This window comes from Aedes albopictus, chromosome 3 (genome assembly GCF_035046485.1).
Source record: "Aedes albopictus strain Foshan chromosome 3, AalbF5, whole genome shotgun sequence".
Taxonomy (NCBI): domain Eukaryota; kingdom Metazoa; phylum Arthropoda; class Insecta; order Diptera; family Culicidae; genus Aedes; species Aedes albopictus.
Genome location: NC_085138.1, coordinates 111,338,088 through 111,358,226, shown reverse-complemented (window position 1 = coordinate 111,358,226; position 20,139 = coordinate 111,338,088).

Here is a 20,139-nt window from a genome sequence, read left to right as displayed (position 1 = left end):
TTATATTTATTGAATTTTCAATTGGGCACGAATGCACCTTATGTGTAAAGTGTCGATAATAAAATTGAAGAAAAAAAAAACCATCACAACAAGTTAGAAGGAATCTGATTTCAATTTCACTCGAACTCGTTGAAATGGTTGTAATATTAGATGTTTGGAAAATAACAATGGAACAAACTTTGATGTATATGAATTAACTTTCATGTAAATTTTATTGGTTTTTATTATAAGAAATCACGTTTAACATTAATACACATTCAATTTCACTCAAATATATCACTATTCTGCATCAAAGTCGAACACATTTGCACGACGCACTTTTTTCCGCGACCACTTCAACGTTGATTTTGCCATTATAAACTGGCATAGGATGGCGCACCAACAGCAAAATGAAAAAACAATCTTAAATTTTTATTACTTTCAGAATGGGGAACATGCAGACAATTAAAATACAAAAAGTAAACAAGAATCCCTCATTATTGTTCAGTAAATCATTCAATCGCGATTGTCATTCAGTTTTAGAAATCACCGATTGAGCCCTGGATTGAGCGCACACGATTGAATGAGAATTCATATTTTGAGTGGTGAAAATTTTCGTTCAGTGATTGAATGATTTTCGGTATGAAGCATGGAGGAAAATGCTTTCCGATGGTTTTTTGATGCTAATCATTCACAACAAACCCCGAGCGAAAAATCATTCATTTATTGTGTCAATTTTAGTTTTATTACAGGATGATTTTGGTTCAATCGAAGGCAGTAAATTCATTCTGCTGAGAAATCTTCAAAAATTCAGATTTTGCGGGTCTGTATCGCATTGAATGAAGAATAATTCTTTGAACGGCGCACGTTTTCGTTCAGTGTGGTTACTAAATTTTTGAATTTACTAAAATTTGTCATTTTTTGATATACTGTGCATTTTACCCATCATAAAAAGTATCTGAACCTAATGCTAATTTAAAACAATTTCCAGAAAAAGATAGACAATTTTATGAGGAAAAACTTTGCCGAAGACAACATGGCGTTTTTTTCTATTCGTTTTTAAATTATTCACAATTTACTATTTGGTGAAATTTGAATTTTTAGGTATTGTTCAAAAAATGTCACATAAGAACTTCCCAAAAACACATTCAAACCCACGACTTCGTATTCGCTAGACTGGCGCTTTAACCAACTAAGCCACAGAACAGGTAATGATTTTGCGGAATAGAAAGCCAAACTTACTCCGAAGCCACACCGTGAACAATCCTCTTTCACTAACCCATCTCTATTTCGCGAGTTAGCTTAAAAGTTCTGGTTAAGAATCCCTGCTATCGGAACCTGCAATGACGGCTGACTTAAATGCTTCACCCAAATCATGTATCTAATCACATTTCTGAAAAAAATAAATTAGAATTCATAAGTTATTCATTGCCCACAACCAATGACCTTCTACAAACTTACAACTGTAGATTTTTAGCTTAAAGCTTAAAGAATTCACAAATTATTATCGAATGCACTTTGTTATATGTAGGAAGAATGTATTATTGTCTCTCACCACCTCGTGGTCCTTCGCTACTCCTACATACTTGATCGTTGTGACACTGATAGGCGATCCACTGCTAACGATGAGTTCACAATCACTCGTTGGGTAAGTGCTACTGGAATACCTTATGAAATTCCATAAAAAGTATACTTTGGAGAAATTCTATTAAATAACCGTTGAGAAACTTTTGATGGAATGATTCTCTAGAGAATTTACCTATGATTTGCTGTAAGGACTTTCGAAAGGAAGTCTGGAGGAAATTCTCAAGAGTTGTTAAAAGAATTCCGATAAGAATATCTGTAGCTCTTCTTCAACGAGAAAGTGCTTGATGGAGAAATTTCGGTTTATATTCTGAGCGATAAATGACTGCAAGACAGGCAAACAGTTCCTAGCACAGACATCAAAATGCAGCCGTCTTGCACTAAAATCCGATTCGGAATGCCCTATTAGGAATGGTTTTCCTAGACAAAACCAATCTATGATGATGAGATTGCTCCAGAAATTTTGAATAATAGTTTCAAGGAACAGAATTATAAGCGTGTAATTCGTGTTGAGTTTTAACACCATTTGACATTTATGCATAATCTCTTCGGAGCACAACTGGACATAATTCATTCGAAAGGTAACGTCCGTTGATTTCCTTACATAAAATATAGTCATCTTCAGTTCTAGTACCGAGTTCTACTACACTACATTTGGACTTTTCCATTACCCAAATTTCGTCTCCCTCATCCTCAAATACGTGTCACTATTCATGGACGCGCCCCTAGCGCCAACAACGCCGTTCTGCCAATGATTTACTACGGCGATGCCATCATAAGCATCGATTTCCCGCGCGAGCTCGCTCTAAGCTTCTCTGCGATTGCATGTTTTCTCACACCCCATAACTCGCTCTCGCCTCGATGCGGGACCACAGAAGTGCGCCCATAAAAACCAATACAACACCTTAGGTTTGTAGGCCGTGAACGATCAATGGGTTGGAACCGAGAATGGCGCTTCCACTCAGCTGACGGACAACGGACAAGATCACGTTGCCAGAGGTAGTAGGTACCTACAAAGAGTCCAACAAGATCTCGTAAAACAAAAGAGAACTGACAGGGCTCGGCGACGGTGACGACGACCGAACGGACGGCACGCAAAATGTATGACTCTGACACCTCACTGGTCGCTTTCACGCAATCCAAGAACTAGGTATGGTACATCTACTCCGACAGAGCGATGGACTACGACGGACGACCGATGGATTGGTCATAAATCAAGTGCCGGGAAATTGGAATAACGAGATCACTGCACGAACGCAAACAATACATCGCATCGCATGGACTATAGCTGGACCTGGATAGAGGCCGAGATGCCATAGGTAAACACCCATAACAATTTGAAGAATTTGGATAACTATAGGAATCATGGCCCGGCTACTAAAACGAGCAACGATGTTCAACGTGATGCAAAGTATGTTCCTGTCACTCCATAAACAGCACGTGATCTGCTTCTGGCTTGCCGCGTGAGTGCTTTCTCAAATTATATATAAGAAGGTATTCGTGAGTACGGTTCGGTGGTGAGGGAATCAGCTATCGTGTTCATATGGCTGCTCAATTGATCGTGAACATTTGTGTGAACGGTAGTTTGATTGGGTAATTCATTTACCCATTGATATACGAATGGATCTACTTATCGAATGTCTAATGCAAGCGCACTCGTTGAAACAGGTGACCAGATTCGAACGCCCTGCTGGGACGAATGATTTTGCTCCTTAAAGGCCTCATTACACAAGCCAAACATTTGCTCCAAAGCCAACTTGCTGGTAAAACTTGTAATTCTTCATTACACCAATAAACCTTATCTGAAAATGTTTCAATAATTAATTACACAGCGCAACATTTTTTTGTCTCAAGAGCAAACTTATGTGTCTCCGAAGGATTTTGGGCCGCTGAATCCGAATCCGGGCTCAGATTTGCTACAACACGTCACAATTTTGAGCTATACCTCAATTTATAGGGCCAAATATGCGATTTTGGGCTTTTTTGACTGCAAGTAATTAAGCAAGGAAATATTTTTTTTAAGCAATCAAAAGGTTAATTAGTCAATTAATATCTAAATTAACGACTCATGCAAAATATTTCGTTTTACCTAATTAAATTTGATAGATTTAGGCATTTAATGTTAGTATGAAAACTTGCATGCAACTTTTAGAGGGTGACTTGTATGTGAAATATCGTACCTAACATAAATCGCTTAAAACTATCAAATTTGATTTAGTAAAACGAAATATTTTGCATGAGTCGTTAATTTAGATGTTAATTGACCAATTTATCCTTTGATTGATTAAAAAATATATTTCCATGCTTAATGGCTAGCAGTCAAAAAAGCCCAAAATCGCATATTTTGCCCTATAAATTGAGGTATAGCTCAAAATTGTGACGCGTTGGAGCAAATCTGAGCCCGGATTCGGATTTAGCGGCCCAAAATCTGTCGGAGACACTTAACTTTGCTCTTGAGACGGACCAAAAGTTATTTTTTGTTACGCTGTGTTATCGATGCTTGCGGCCAAACCAAACGAGTGGAAGTTTTGCTTAATTCCAAAAGCTATAGTGTACAAATTTTGGCGTGAGTAAGATATGGACAAATTGATGAGAAATTCGAGAAGAAGTTGCTCGTCCTCTCGATGAGACTCGAACTAACAACTCTTACTCACAAGACAAACGCGTTAATACTAACCACGAGCAGATTCAAAGATGCATACGACTCAAAAGCACAAGGCTTTACATATACAATAGATGCGTAGTTTGGGTTTTTTTTGCGACCTGCAATAAAAACAACTTACTTTTTAATCGAATTTAGGTTCACTCCGATCGTCAGATACAGAGGATCTTAACCAAACGATGCTGTAGTGGATCACTTGATGATTTATTTATTTATTTGCTACTACATCTCTGACAAAATTGTCACACAGATTGTTTTAACAAAAATTTAATCCTATTCTTAAAAACTAGTTTACTTATATTAAAATCGAAGACGTCACACACTTGATTAACATTGGCGTAACTAGGATTTTTTCCTGGAGGGGGCCAGGGGGGGCCTGACTTGAGATGAATTTTAAGCGGGATGGGCGCCCGATAGGTGAATATGCAAATCAGTATTGTAGTTTTGTGTAATCAAAATGACTGTTTTAGATTTGTTCATAGTAGCGTAAACTATATGAGTACGAACAATTCTTCCAAGATTTTGTTTTCCATTGCTTGCTTCAGTGATTCCATCATGGCTTCTTCCAGAAATTCAATCAAGAATTCATCTAGGGATTCCACTAGACATTTTTTCGAGGATTTTTCCTGGGATATCTTTAGTGGTTCCTCCAGTAATTGTTCCAGAGCTTTTTTCGAGGTTTCCTTCAGGAATTTTAACAGAGATCCTTTAAGGTATTTCTGCAAGTATTCAGAGATTTCTACAGGAATTTCTCCATATACTTATGCCTTTCAGAATTCCACTAGAGATTGCCCCAATAATTACATCTGGAATGATTCGAAGTATTTCTGCAGAAAAGTATTCCTGAAATTATCTTAGAAAGTTTTACTTAGCGATTATTAAAAAATACTCCAAGAATTGCTTGAAAAATTTGTACAAAAAACTCTTAGGCATCCCAGTTTCCTTTCAGCAATTACTGTAGACATTGATTTCTTCAATTTTTTATCCAGGAATATTCCTACAAAAATTCTTCCAGGTATTCGCTAAGAAAGCTCTCCTGAGATTCCATTAAGAGTTCCTCATGGGGCTTGCTTCCGGGATTCCTCATCGGGTTTCTTCAGAAATTACTTCAAGAGTTCATCCAGGGATTCACCGGAAATTTCTTCTGTTATTCTTACATAAACGAATTCCGAGATTATTTTAAACATTTCTAGAAGAACTCATAAAGGGGATTCCTTCAGAAACTCCCGCAGGAATTAATCCAGGATTTCAGGATTTCCTCAGGAATTTCAGCGATTTCTTCAGTATTTCCCCTGAGAATTCTTCAGAAAATCCTCCTGGAATTCCCTCAGATATCGAACTTTGTATTTCATCAGGAATGAATCTTGAGATTCCTCCAGGAACTCCTTCGGAAATTCCTCCCGGATTTTTTTTCAAGAATTATACCAGGTATTCCTTCTGGCATGCCTCTAGGATTTCATTCAGGCTTTCTCCAGAGACTTCTGCAAGAGTTCTACCAGGAATTTATTCAAGTTTGGATTCAAGTTTGGATCCATTCTTCCATGAATTCCTCCGAAAATTCTTCCAGGGTTTCTTCCAAGAATTAAACCAGGAATTTCTTCTCTAGGGTTTCCTCTGCACATTCCTCCAGGATTTATATCATGGATCCCTCCAGGAATTCCACCGATGATTCCTGCAGTAATTCCTTTCTGAATTCCTCTAAAAATTTCTCCAGGAATTTCTTCAGAAATTTCTCCATGGATTCCTTCCAGAATTCCTCTAGAGATTCTTCCAGGAATTCATTCAGGGATTCTCAAGATATTCATTTAGGGATTCCTCCTGGAGTTCTTCCATGTATAGTTCCACGGAATTTCCCCAAGATTTCCAATAGAGATTTGTCCAGGAGTACCTCCTGAGGTTCTCCCAGAAATTGTTTCAGGGATTCCTCCAGGTTTTTTTTGCAAGAATTCCCCCAGGGATTCTTCCAAGTAATTCTCTAGAAATTCCTCTAAGGATGCCTCCAGGAATTCCTCACGAGGTTACTTAAGAATTACCCCAAGAATCCCTTCAGAAAGTCCTCCAGGAATTTATCCAGGAACTCCCATAGGAATTCCTTCAGCAATTACTACCGCAATTCCTTCGGGAATTCCTCCGGGAATTCCTCCAAAAATTTCTCTGCGAATTCCTCTACAAATTTCTCTTAGATTTTTTTACAGAAATTACTCTAGGAGTTTCTTCATAAATTTCTCTTGGAATTTCTTCAGAAATTTCTTTTGGAATTTCTTAAGAAATTCCTCCATTAATTGCTACCAAAATTTTTTTCGAGATTCCTCCAGGAGTTCATTCAAGAATTCTTCTAGGGATAGTTCCAAGGATTTTCCCCAAAAATTCCTTTACAGATTAATCCAGCAATTCTTCCTGGGATTCCGTAAGGCATTTGTCCAGAACTTCCTGCAGTAATTTATCCAGAGAACTTTCCATGCATTCCTCCTGCGGTTTCTCCAAAAATTTTCCAGAATTTCTCCAGAAATTTCTCTAAGGATTGGTCTAGGAATTTTTCAAGAGTTTTCTTTAGAAATTTCTCCTGGAAGTTTCTCCATGGACTCATCCCGGGATTTCTCCAACAATTCATCTAGAGATTGCTTCGGGAGTTCTTCTAAAAACTCCAAACTCCACTAGATTGCTCCCAGAATTCTTCTGAAAACTCCACCAGGAACTCATCTAGTCCAGGGATTTTTCAAGGAAATTCCCCAGGGTTTCCTCCAGGGATTTCTTATGGAATTTCTCGAGAGATTCCTCCAGGAATTGATACAGGCATGTCTCCAGGAATTTATCCAGGGGTTCTTCCAGGCATTCCTCCAGAAGTTCCTCCAGAGATTTCTATAGGGATTCCTCCAGGCATTAATCCAGGATTCCTTCAGAAATTACTACCGCAATTGCTCCAAGAACTTGTCTAGAAAATCCTCCAGGGATTCATTTAGAAATTACCCCTAGAATTCCTCCCGGAGTTTATCCAAGAAATATTCCAATAATTCTTCCTGGGATTCCTGAATGATTTCCTCCTGAGATATCTATTTATTTTTATTTATTTATTTGACAACATCTTCGGTTGAATGGCACAAAGACTGATTAGCTAGACTAAATTCTATTTTTAAACACTAATTTACTTATATTAAAATCAAACGAGTCACACACATCATTAAACAACCTACAACACGATTCAAACGGGCTGTGATATCCGTAATCCGAACGATGAATGGGAATCCACAGCTATCTTGAATTACGAAGGCGGCGGGCTGGAGCGTAGAAGTGCAAGTTGCTAAGAAGACAGCTGCAATCGATTTTGCCGGTGACCACACCGGTGCCCACGTCTCTAGGAATTCCTTCAAAAAATTTTCAGGAATCCTCCAGGAAATCCTCAAGTTATTCTTTTAAAAATTTCCCCAGAAATTCTTTCTGGAATTTATTCAAGAATTAATTCAGGTATTCCTCCTGGCATTCTTCCAGGATTCCATCCAGACATTACTCCAGGGACTCCTCCAGGAGTTCTACCACGAATTTCACCAAAAATTACCCCAGGTATTTCTTCAGGAATTCCTTAAGGAATTTCTTCGGAAATTCGTACAGCAATTACTTCAGGAATTGTTCCAGGAATTCCTCCAGAAATTCTTCCAGGGTTTCCCCCAAGAATTAATCCAGGAATTTCTTCTCCACGGTTTCCTCTACACATTCCTCCAGGAATTATTTCATGGATTCCTCCAGAAATTCCACTGATGATTTCTCCAGTAATTCTTCCAGAAATTCCTTCTGAAATTGCTCCTGTAAGTCCTCCAGAAATTCCTCTGGAAATTTCTCCTGGAACTCCATTAGAAATTCTTCTCAGAATTCCTCTAGGAATTTCTCTAGGAATTTCTTTAGGAATTTCTCTAGGAATATATTCAGAAATTTCTCCATGGATTCCTTCCAGAATTCCTCTAGAGATTCTTCCAGGAATTCATTGAAGGATTCCTCAAAGAATTGATTAAGAGATTCCTCCTGGAATTCATCCATGAATAGTTCCATGGAATTTCCCCAAGATTTCCTATAGAGATTTGTCCAGAAATTCCTCCTGAGATTCCACCTGGAACTTGTCCGGAAGTTCCTCCAGGAATCCCTCCTAAGGTTACTCCAGAAATTTGTTTCAGGGATTTCCCCAGGGTTCTTTCCAAAAATATCTCCAGGGATTCGTTCAAGAATTTCTGTAGAAATTTCTCTAAGAATTTTTGCGGGAATTCCTTATGAGGTTTCTTCAGAAATACCCCAGGAATTCCTTCACAAAGTCCTTCAGGAATTCATATAGGAATTCCTCTTGGAATTCCTGAGAAATTACTACCGCAATGTCTCCAGGGGCTCCTCAAGAAATTCCACCAAGATTTACCGCAGGTATTTCTTCAGAAATCCCTACAGGAATTTCTTCAGAAATTGATCCAGAAATCCCTCCAGGAATTTCTTCGGAAAATCCTACAGCATTCCTCCAGGAAATTCTGCAGGAAATCCTTTAGAGATTGCTTCCGATATTCTTTCAGGAGATTCATCAGGAAATTCTATAGAAATTTTTCCAAGGGATTCCTCCGGAAATTCTTGCAGGTTTCCTCTAGGAATTAATCCATGAAATTCAACTCCAGGGATTCCTCTAGAAATCCGTCCAAGAGTTATTTCACGGGTTCTTCTAGAAATTCCACCAGGAATTCCTCCAAGAATATACCAGAAATTCCTGCAGGGATTCCTCTAAGGATTTTTCCGTGAGATTCCTCCAAGAATTCCTCCAGAAATTCCTTTGGGAATTCTTCTAAAAATTTATCTTGGAATTTCATCAGAAATTTCTCTAATGCTCCACGAACTTCTCCAGGGATGCCTCCTTCAGAAATTTATCCATTAACTTTTCCAGGGAATCCGCCAGGAATTTGTCCAGAAAATTTTCTAGGATGTCCTCCAGAAATCCATCTTGGAATTGCTGAGAAAATTTGCTTATGATTTCACAAAAAAATGTGTCTATGATGCTTCGTTCTTGAGTTATGATTTTTCAAAGTAGGTGGTGTCTGTGGAAAATGTTTATTTTTCACTTCAGTTTGTCGGAAAATTAGGCGACCCTGATTTTTTTTCAATTTAGTTTTTCAAATATATATGATTCCTACCTAATTTCATTAAGCTTCAGAACCTTCGTACCAATTTGTACGATAATAAAAAAAAAATCCCCTAATGCTCCAGGCATTAGTCCAGGAACTTTTCCAGAGATTCCGCATGGAATTTTTCCAGAAGGTTCTCCCGGATTTCCTCCAGAAATACATCTAGGAATTCCTCCTGTGTTTTCTTGAAGAATTCCTTCAGGGATTCCTCCAGGAATGCATCCAGATTCATCTAAAAAAAATTCTAGTAATTTCTAGAGGGATTTCTGATGCGGATTCTTCAGATTTTCTTTCCTGAAATTCCTAGCATAATTGCTCTTCGAATTCCTCCAGGAATTCATCCAGGGATTCCTCCAGGTATACTTTCAGAAATTACTCCAGGGATTCCTGCAGGTATTGCTCCGAGAATTCTTGTAATGATTTGTTCCGAAATTTCTCTCGGTATTTTTTTTTTAATTTATTCAGCGGTTAGTTAAAAAATTACAGTATTCCGTTCATAATGTTTTGCAAGGATTCACCCCAGGATTTTTTTAGGATTACTTGTAGATTTGTTGAATAATTTGAAGGATTTCTAGAGGAATTCCTCCAGCGATTTGTATTGAAATTCTCTTAGATAATTTTAGAGGGACTTAGAAGCCAAAAAATTCTCCAAGAAGTCATCCAGGAATTCCTACACAATTATCTCATGAATACCAAGTCTTTTACAAGTCCAATCATGAATATCTTCAAGATTACGATTACCCCTTGCAGCACCAGCTTTTAAATGTATTAAAACTTCCTCAATGACCATTTGAATTTGTGCGTTGTTTGATAGATGCAAAAATACCCCTGGCCCACGAAATAAACGAAATTAATAGTCACCTCCAGCATGGTTTTAATGAATACACTCGCGTTTACGCTTCAGCTACGTACATCTATTCTCACTAGGAATTCAAAACATTTTGCTGGAATACCATTGCAAATTCAACCAGATTTTTTTCCCACATGATACTTGATTTCCATAAAGAAGCACTTAACCATATTTTGCAGTAATGCTGCTAGAAAATTCAAAGATTCTTAAAGATACCCATCCAGGAATTCCTGGAAATTATCATTTAGATTTAATTTCTCAGTTGAGAATTGTCTCCAATAACTGTCAATTTAAACACCTATTATGCCAAATAAATTTCTATTATAGATCTATTTTTGTCACCACGACAGTGGTTTTTAGATTTTTTCTAATTTCCATGTATAAAGTCATGACAAATTTCTGGGGGGGCCTGACGGATTCTGGGGGGGGCCTGGCCCCCCTGGCCCCCCCTATAGTTACGCCAATGTTGATTAAACAATCTACAACAAAAATCCAACGGGTTAAACAGTCCGTAGTTAGTGCGGTGGCCAGGAATCCACAACAGTTGCCGATTCCGGAGCTGACGAGTAGGCGTGTAGAGCCTTACGTTTTCGAGAAGGGAGGTGCAATCGATATTGCCCTTGATGACATAAAAAATGAAAAGTCTTTGCAGCATAATACGACGACTTGCTAGCGGTTGTAGACTTATAAGTGCACATCGTTGCTCGTAGGGAGGCAGTTGCACCGGGTCGTTCCATGGGAGATTCCGTAGAGCATACCTTATGAAACGTTTCTGGACTTTTTCGATACGGTTGACATTGACATCCTAGTATGGTGCCCAGACTTGAACTCCGTATTCCAGTACGCTTCGTACTAAGGCACAGTACAAGGACTTCAAAGCATATACATTATCGAATTAAAAAGACAAAAAGACAATTACACCGTCTTCGACCTTACGGCCTCTACAGACTGAACAGTACAAACATTCGACAACGGACAACACATATAACACCCAGTGGCCCAGTGGAGAATTTTCCGTTTGACGAAAAGTTTTCCCCGACTGGAGCGGGAATCGAACCCACACTCCGAGGCTTACGAGGCACCTAAACGACTGACGCCGCTAACCGCTCGGCCACGGAGCCGTATTGCGGCGCAGGAAACCGAGCATCGCTAATGCTTTTGCAGATGTCACCGCGAGATGATCATGGAATCGAAGCTTGCTGTCAAGCACTACACCGAGGTCCTTGATCGAGCTAACCTTTTTTAGTGGCGTGTTGTTGAGGGAATAAACAAACGTAGTAGCAGGCTGGCAACGTGTGAACGTAATCGCGTTTCATTTGGACACGTTCATCTGCATTCCATTCACATTACACCAACGTGATACGCACTCGATGTCAGCTTGCAAAGCACAACAGAGACTTAATCACGCGGAAAAGTTTCAAGTCATCAGCATACAGAAACTTGTTAGAGTTGAGTTTGCTGCACAGGTCGTTGATAAAAAGGATGAAGATAAGCGGGCCAAGCGAGCCAGGACCTTGTGGAACACCAGAAGGAATGTCAAATACGTTTGATTTAGCGTCATGTACTTTGACAAACGCTTTGCGCGACGAAAGATAGGACTTCAACCATCGAATAATCCATGACGGAAGCCCAAGGCGATTTAGTTTTTCTATTGCTAAATCATGAGGCACTTTGTCGAATGCCTTGGAGAAGTCAACGTAAGTAGATGGCATCGACTTGGTTACTGTTCTATAGCTCGCTAATTATGGCGTTAGTGTATGCCATCCCGAGCAGAAAAGAATAGCAACAAAATAACATATCGAGGTATTTATCTTAAATAACTATACCTCGATATGCCCTTCATTAGGTGGACATAAGAGGCAAAATAACAAAAATGAATACCATAATTCTGCATAAATAACATCTGAAAAATAACAAGTCTTGTTATTTCAATAATAAATGCATACCATGAATTTCAAGCGCTCTATTTGTTATCCAGAAGGTATGAAAAAACAAAGTAATAACATGTCTTGCTATTAAATTTAACATTTTTTGATAGCTCCACGATGTAATAACAAATCTAGTTATTCAGTTATTTTCCCAGCTAAATCAGCAATACCACATCAATACCTAACTTTGCTCAAATACCTCTATTTGTTATTGTGGTGTTCTCATATCATTGCGTAGAATAATATAGCAATACCAACTTGTGGTATTAGAGCACAGGTTGCTCTTTGTACGGTATTTGTAAGGTATGCCCTTCTGCTCGGGATGAGGTTCGTTGTTGTGGATCGCTTTCTTACGAAACCATGTTGATAACACTGCTCGACAAAATTTTACAAAATTTGGTGTTATGGGATGAGAAAAAAAAAAAATAACAGGGGTTTGGGACCCAAGTTCTCCATACCCTAGTTTGTATGGAGAACTTGGGGTGTTCAATTGATATGCACATTAGAACTACCATACTACCAGTCTTGTGAATTGGGGTGATTGAGGCCAGCTTCCAAGTATCTGGAAACAGTCCTTCAAGCAATGAACGATTGAAAATTGAAGTGATCGGTGATGCCAACGATTGAGCACACTGCTTGATGAACATAGGTGGGATGCCAGTGCTGAGAAATATCACGAAGCTCGTTCTGCGGAGTCAAAACCAAGTTACCCATGGTGATAGCTGCAAAACCGTTCGCTACTGTAGTCTAGTTTGTTGAAATTCATTAGTAACCATGTGTTACTACGATAGCTCGCTACAGTAGATCACTAGGTTGTTGAGGGCAAATCATTAGTCCTGTTCAACGACGTAGGTTGAACTTTCTCGAAGTTGCTGTATCCTACTCTTACCCATTTGTCAACAAACGGGAAAGAGCGGGATGGAGCAAGTTCGAGAAGTTCAACCTATGCCGTTGATCAGGACTATTTACTTCCTAGTTCACTTCACTTTTCATTGGTTTTCGGTTTTTCGTTGTGGTGCACCGCGGGGCCGCAGTCGCCGGAACAAACGTGCTTTTTTGATCTGGACTTCTGACCCGATGAAATACAGCGACTTCAACAACAGCGTCTTGAGGGATTAAACGAGCTCCTCTAGTTGGATCGGGATATTCTGGGACACAGTTTCGAGGATTTCCGGGCGGGGTTTTGGTGATAAGTTGAGAAGCCTTCGCTGGAGGAATCGGTCAGGCTATTCAGGACGAGACGACGGGATGAAAGACACTTTGATTGAGTTATATTTGGATTTTCTGTGGCAGAAAGTCACTTCAGAGCTAGCTTCAGAGCAAACACGGGATTTTGATCCTACTGAAACATAGATTATGCCTTGAGAGGAACGATGCATGGGGCTATAAAAAGAAAGCCTTCGTTGGAAGAACCAGACGGGCTATCAGCAACGGGTTCTCGGGAGTAAGATCCTTCGGGTACGATGGGTCTGGGACAGGTCCTACTGATGAATCGAGATTCACCGATCTTTGGTATCGACCGTGGAATATTTTTAAAGATGGGTAACTCTCACTGAGACCGGCCCACTATTTACACCTTGTCTTCAAAAATGTTTAAGGTGCCGATTTTCTGAAAGCCCTCACTAAAAAGTAAGAAAAATGCATTTGGTTACTCAAATGGATGGACCCCCCGTTAGTTAGAGCCACAACAATTTTTGCAGACCCCTCGATTTTGGTCAAATGGTGGCTCATTTAAAACGTTATAACTCGAAATTTTCTCCAAAAACCACCTCAAAACGAATTATTGTTGAAAAGAGAAAAGATAGAGCTACTATTTACGATAACAAAAAAATGGGTCGGCCATATTGCTTTTGCCCGCCATCTTGGATTTTTAAACTAAAACATTTTTGCCTTTCTCGTACACTAAGTGTACTGGAGAGGCTATATGTTCACTCCAAAAATGACTTTTTGATAGAAGGCCCGGAGGGTCAAATCACATATACCAATCGACTCAGCTCGACGAATTGAGGTGATGTCTATGTGTGTGTATGTGTGTGCGTGTGTGTGTGTGTCTGTATGTGTGTGTACAAAAAAACTCACATCACTTTTTGGCAGTAAACCTCATCCGATTTCAATGACCGACGGTTCATTCGACGCGGAATCTGGTCCCATTGTTTCCTATTGAAAATGGTTCGGATCGGTTCAGCCGTTCCGGAGATATGGCCATTTAGGTGTTCCGGAACGGTACCTCAGGAAGGGACCAGATATGAAAGTGCATCAAACCTATGCATGCGACACATCAAACCACGGCATTTTCGATAACCTGATGAGCGGTAAGCAGAAAAATAGTCTAAGACCATATCTGAACCGGTAGTGTTCCGGAACCGGTTCTGGGCGTCCCGCTGGAAGTGGCCAAATATACAATTGTACCAAACCCATGCATGCGACACATCAAACCACGGTATTTTCGATGACCTGATGGACAATGATCAGGAAAACCATCTCAGACCATATCTGAACCAGTAGTGTTCCGGAACCCGTTCCGGGGTTCCCGCCGAAGTCGTTAAATCTGAAAGATAAACAAACCCGTACATGCGTCACATCAAATAGCGGCTTTTTAGATTACCTAATGAACGGCCAGCAAGTGTTTCGGAATCGGTTTTGAGTGGCCGGAAGAGGCCAAATGTAAAAGTAAACCAAATCCAGGCATGTGACACATCAAATCGTGGCTTTTGCGATAACCTGATGAACAGTTAGCTAGAAAATAGCCTTAAGTCACACTAAAGAGTAAAGACAATTGGTAGTGTTCCGGAATTGGTTCCGAGAGTCCCGTCGAAATTTTCAAACCCTGCATGTGACACCTTCAATTTGCAGCGTTTTTGAATTACCGATGAGCAGTTATCAAGACAATAATGTTAGACCATATTTGGTTCAGCCGGTAGTTACCCGGAATCAGATCCGAGTAGTAAAATGTAAAATTTAACCGAACCCATGGATGCGGTACATCAAATCACGACCAGTCTTGTAAACATTCGACACTTTTTACTACCTTCATTTCGTTGCCGCAGTCGGGTGTCAGTCGGCTTTGTTACATTCGTGCGCTATCGTTACCTCTTACCTACACACAACACGAGCAGTAGAACGAAGATCAATAAACATAAGAAAGGGTCAAATCAATGTCATCTGACACGATGACATGTGTCTAATTCTAGCTTTACGCATAGATTTTCAGCCAATTCCGATTATGAATGTTAATATTAGTTTATTATTGCATGTTGCATTGAATACGACACACAGATGGGCAACATAGCTCTTATTATGGAAGAAGACAGGAATAACAAAAGCCGAACCGTCCCCCGAAGCCGCTATCGTGGTGAAGTGCATTCGTTTGACATTTTTGTTTCGAACAGTAGTTTGATTGCTTGTGTTGCGAATGTGGGAGACAAAGGAGGCCGAATATTGACGAAAAGGTTCAAATGACTGTGATCTCTAACAAGACTGATCACGACTTATCGACAACCTGATGGAAACATAGGGTCAGACCACATTAGATTCCCGGTAGTGTTGCGGGTTCAGCTGTGGCTTCGAAAGTGGTTGAAAGTAAATGTGAAGCAAACCCATTCATGCGATAATATCAAATCGCGGTGATTAGGTAAAGGTGAATAAATAGCAATGAAATATTCTCAGACCATAATTGGGACAACCGGTATCCCACCGGAAATTACCAAATATTAAAATGAACCAAACCCATACATATGACACATCAGATCGCAGATTTTTTGATAATCTAATGAACGGTTATCAAGAAAATAACCTTAGATCACATTAGAGACTAGCTGTTGTGTAGCAGAACCAACGTTCATGTGAAAAATTAAATCGTGGCTTTGTTTAATGGCCTGATAAACATTAGGTATGAACAACAGTGACGAATAGGTCTACGTTCTCATATATGAGAACAAAATATAGACAAAACTAAAGCGATCTCATCAAATCGTAGCATTTCAGATTCCTAAGGTGTAAATTTATAGCAGGATGGGTCAACGTTGAAAGGAAAAATAAGAATTTGATCGCGTCAACAGAAGATGGTGGCTGTTTTAAGGAATTTTGAGCTCTAAAACTACGTAAAATAAGTGTATTTGGTATGGGAAATATGTTCGGAGTCCACCAGAGTATCCAAGATAGCGGTCCAAAGTCCAAGATAATGGCCCAGTGTTCAATTTAGTGCCTATTTTATAGGATTTTTAATTCTTGCATTATGGGCATATTTTGTATGAAAATATGTCCAGAATTCAAAATTTTTAACCAGAAAACCCAAGCTGTGCGCTGTTTTACAAGGTCTGCAATATGACTATAGTTTGAATGGGGAAGAATGCCGGTCTTCGTCCAAAACTGGTAACCAGAAAATCATAAACGACATGCCAAAATTCAATACGGCGACTATTTTATGTAATTTTAGGTGCAGAGTCCAAAAATGAATACCAGAACATCCAAGATGGTGTCTCAATGTTCAAGATGGCGGTTAGTTTAGTTGGGGTAGATATCCTGAGTCATAAAATGATGACCGGAAAATCTAAAATGACGTTTCATAATTTTGCGGCTTCATGACACTTGTTTGGTTTGAGTTTTGGATCGTTGTCTTATATTTTCTGAATATTGGATGTTATGCTTATATAAAATGTATCCATATTGAGTAGATTTAGCAAGCAGTTTTTATTTTGTAATTATGTCAATGTCATCAACATGTCGCTCGAGTTTTGTTGAAAGGATATTTTAAAGCACGAGAAAGGCACCATCACCGCTAGATGGATTAATTAGGGTTTTTTCATCATGAGGGCAACCACCGATTTTCAAAATTTTTGCATCAATTGAAAGCTGAGGCATTTATACATAACATATCAAAAAATTAGAGATGTCTTTTTCTTCTTTCAAAATTAATCTACCGTTTTGTAAATCATGCCACTTTTGCGCACTGGGGCCGGTGCCGGCTGATTACATAAATGAAGCGTTATTTCGCAGTGTTTACGAACACGAATTTAAATTCTGAACCCACTAATGGATGGTTTAAGCTTTTCAAAACACTAAAAAAGTTATGAAAGCTATGCCCGCATGATTAAAAAACAGTCAAAAACTGAAACGGACCTCCAATTTGGCCAAATTTTGCGGCACGCGCCTTTGTGTATACATGCAGGCGTGAACTCGGATGCTGTTGTATGTCGTTGCCGGTGCGCATGGAAATGTATGAGGAAAACGTAGCTTAATTTACAAAACTGCAGATAACTTTTGATAGGAAAAAAGACATATCTATTTTTACAATAATTCGTTTTGAGGTGGTTTTTGGAGAAAATTTCGAGTTATAACGTTTTAACCCGTAGGCTACGGTGCTTACAACTAAATTTCAAACCGCTGCCAAAGACGCAAACATCAATATTTTTCAATGAAATTTTGAGGTTTACTTCACTATTAGTTGTAGTTTCAGTTATGCTGGGAGCCACAAAAATTGAAGCCACGAGGACAGTTTTATTCCGGTGGACGTCTGGGTCAGGAGGGGTAAAAATGGCATAACCTTCCTTTAAGCAAGGCCCCACTAGTTGGAATTCAAATGAATTCATCTGAAGAGTTGTTAGTTCTATGTATTATTGTACATTACGTCAAGCCTGGGGGTTAAGAAGTATATAGGTGGTGTAGAACTTTTTCCAGGCCTCCAAAACATTTTCAATTTTGAGTCTAATTTCTATGTGCTTGTAAAAGATTTTGAAGCACGCATGAAGTAGATTTTTCTGCCCTAAGCTAGGTCTTAAGCATATTGAATTTAACTATAAGTAAAACTTGATGGTAACACACTGTTTTTGTTAGAAAAATCATGTTTTCCACGAAAGTAAGACGATTTCAAAAGAAATTGCCTACTTTTAGGCGATAAATGCGGTACCTTTTGTGAAACACTAAACGCCTTAAAGTAGGCAATTTCTTGCAAAATCTTTTGTGAAAAACATGATTTTTCCAACTTACGGCCACCATTTGACCAAAATCGAGGGGTCTGCAAAAATTGTTGTGGCTCTAACTAACGGGGGGTCCATCAATTTGAGTAACCAAATGCATTTTTCTTACTTTTTTAGCGAGGGCTTTCAGAAAATCGGCACCTTAAACATTTTTGAAGACAAGGTGTAAATAGTGGGCCGGTCTCAGCGAGAGATACCCAGATGCATCTGGTATCCTTGAAATACATATCTCACATTATTGAAAGAAGAAAATAATCCACAAGGGATTACAAATTTCGAGCAAATGGAACTGAGGTCCGCATAAAGTCCGCCAGTATGTACGTCAAACGAATTTCAATGAAACTCAGTTGGAGCTCCCGCGCTAAAGCTGCTACCGTAGCAATTTATTAGAACGCCTACTGCATTGTTTCAAACACTTTTCTTCCTGTTGTGAAAAGACAGCGAGTCAATCATCAAATGCAAGCAAACTACTGTTACCATTCCCAGCACTGTCCACTGCACTGAGAGCGTGTAAAATTTCATCGTTTATTGAAAGTTACCTGTGGAAGCCGAATATTGTACGACGGAAGATTGTCCAAGTATTCTTCGGACAGCGGATGCGGAACGGAAGAAATCAGCAAACAGATTCGCAGTTGTGGCAGACGTGAATGAACTACGAGAGCAGTTGCTGACATCAACCGGGATACGAGCTGAGCTTTTGGGTTTGTTGATGGGGGGGGGGGGGGGGGGGTCAAAAACCATGAATTTTCTGTCCACGTGGTATATGGACGGCCCCTAGGACGTTCGGACACCGCGACAGCCACTTCGTCACGCTCACGCGTTCTCTTCGAATCAGGTCGGTTGAATTGGGAACCGATTGGGAGAAGGAGACAACCTGTTGAAACCACCCTGGATTTCTTGTCCCAGCTCGGCAGTCAAACTCTCCTTGATCTCCGATTTCAGGTCGTCAACAAATTTGGAATATGCATCGTTCATTTCTTTGGTAGCCGCATTCATTGGCTTTACCCTGATCACTATGTGTGTATTCCTCGCCTACTCTCCAGTTCATGGTGTGCACCAACGACGGGTTGCAGAATCTATGATGGATTTCCGGCCCTCCTTTCGGAATGTGCTCACCAATATTTCGTTGCACAGCGTAACTTTCAACTTCACCAGGGCTTCTAACAAACTGTACCCTCTTTGGTTGGTCAACCTGCAACCCTACTGCAAAACCTTCGTGATCACGTGATCGCTATCGACTGCTTCTTTTATGGGAAATCTTACCACCATCTTTGCTTTATCCGTCATCTTGTTATTGAGGTATTTGTCCAAAAGTTAACGCGGTCACTTGAGGAAAGGACGCGCCGCGGTTATTGCTCCTTTTCATTTGCAATCGCCGCACCAATGGCCGCACGGCGTTAAGTAACCAATGAATCTGACTATACCATTATCGAAAGGAACTGGATACGGCTATGCATTATTTCAATATCGCACTTTTCATTTCCGCTGTCGATTTCCACAACAGTTGCTAGCCGCCCGTCACATGATCATTTCCGTCCGCTAGCGCCCTGAAAAGGGCACTTTAAAAAACGCACTGCGAAACCATGTGACTTGGAATTTCATGTTCCAACTTTCCTATCGTCCTTTTTTCGTCGCCTAAGTCTTTGCCGATTGATACAGTTGTGTTTTCTCCTATGTTATTCGTAATCGGGATGTTTACGGGTGGCTTATTGGGCCTACGCCAACACTCCTGTCTCGCCAGAGGGCCATCGTGTCAGTTCTGTTTAGTGTCCCAACCAACACTGGGATGACCACGCTGATGGGGCTACCACCTTGGATCTAGCTGGGCGTGAAGCAGCATTTCTTACTCAGCCACTGACTGGATTCCAGAACAAACGCTGTTTGAGCCGCACCTCCTTGGTGAACAGACGCTCGGGTCGTACCTCCTCAAACTAGCTGAAGTCAGAAGGACAACAGCGCCCATGCCGCACTACTAGCTAAGCACTCTTAGCTGGCGGTCTTTGTCCGTATGCGCCGT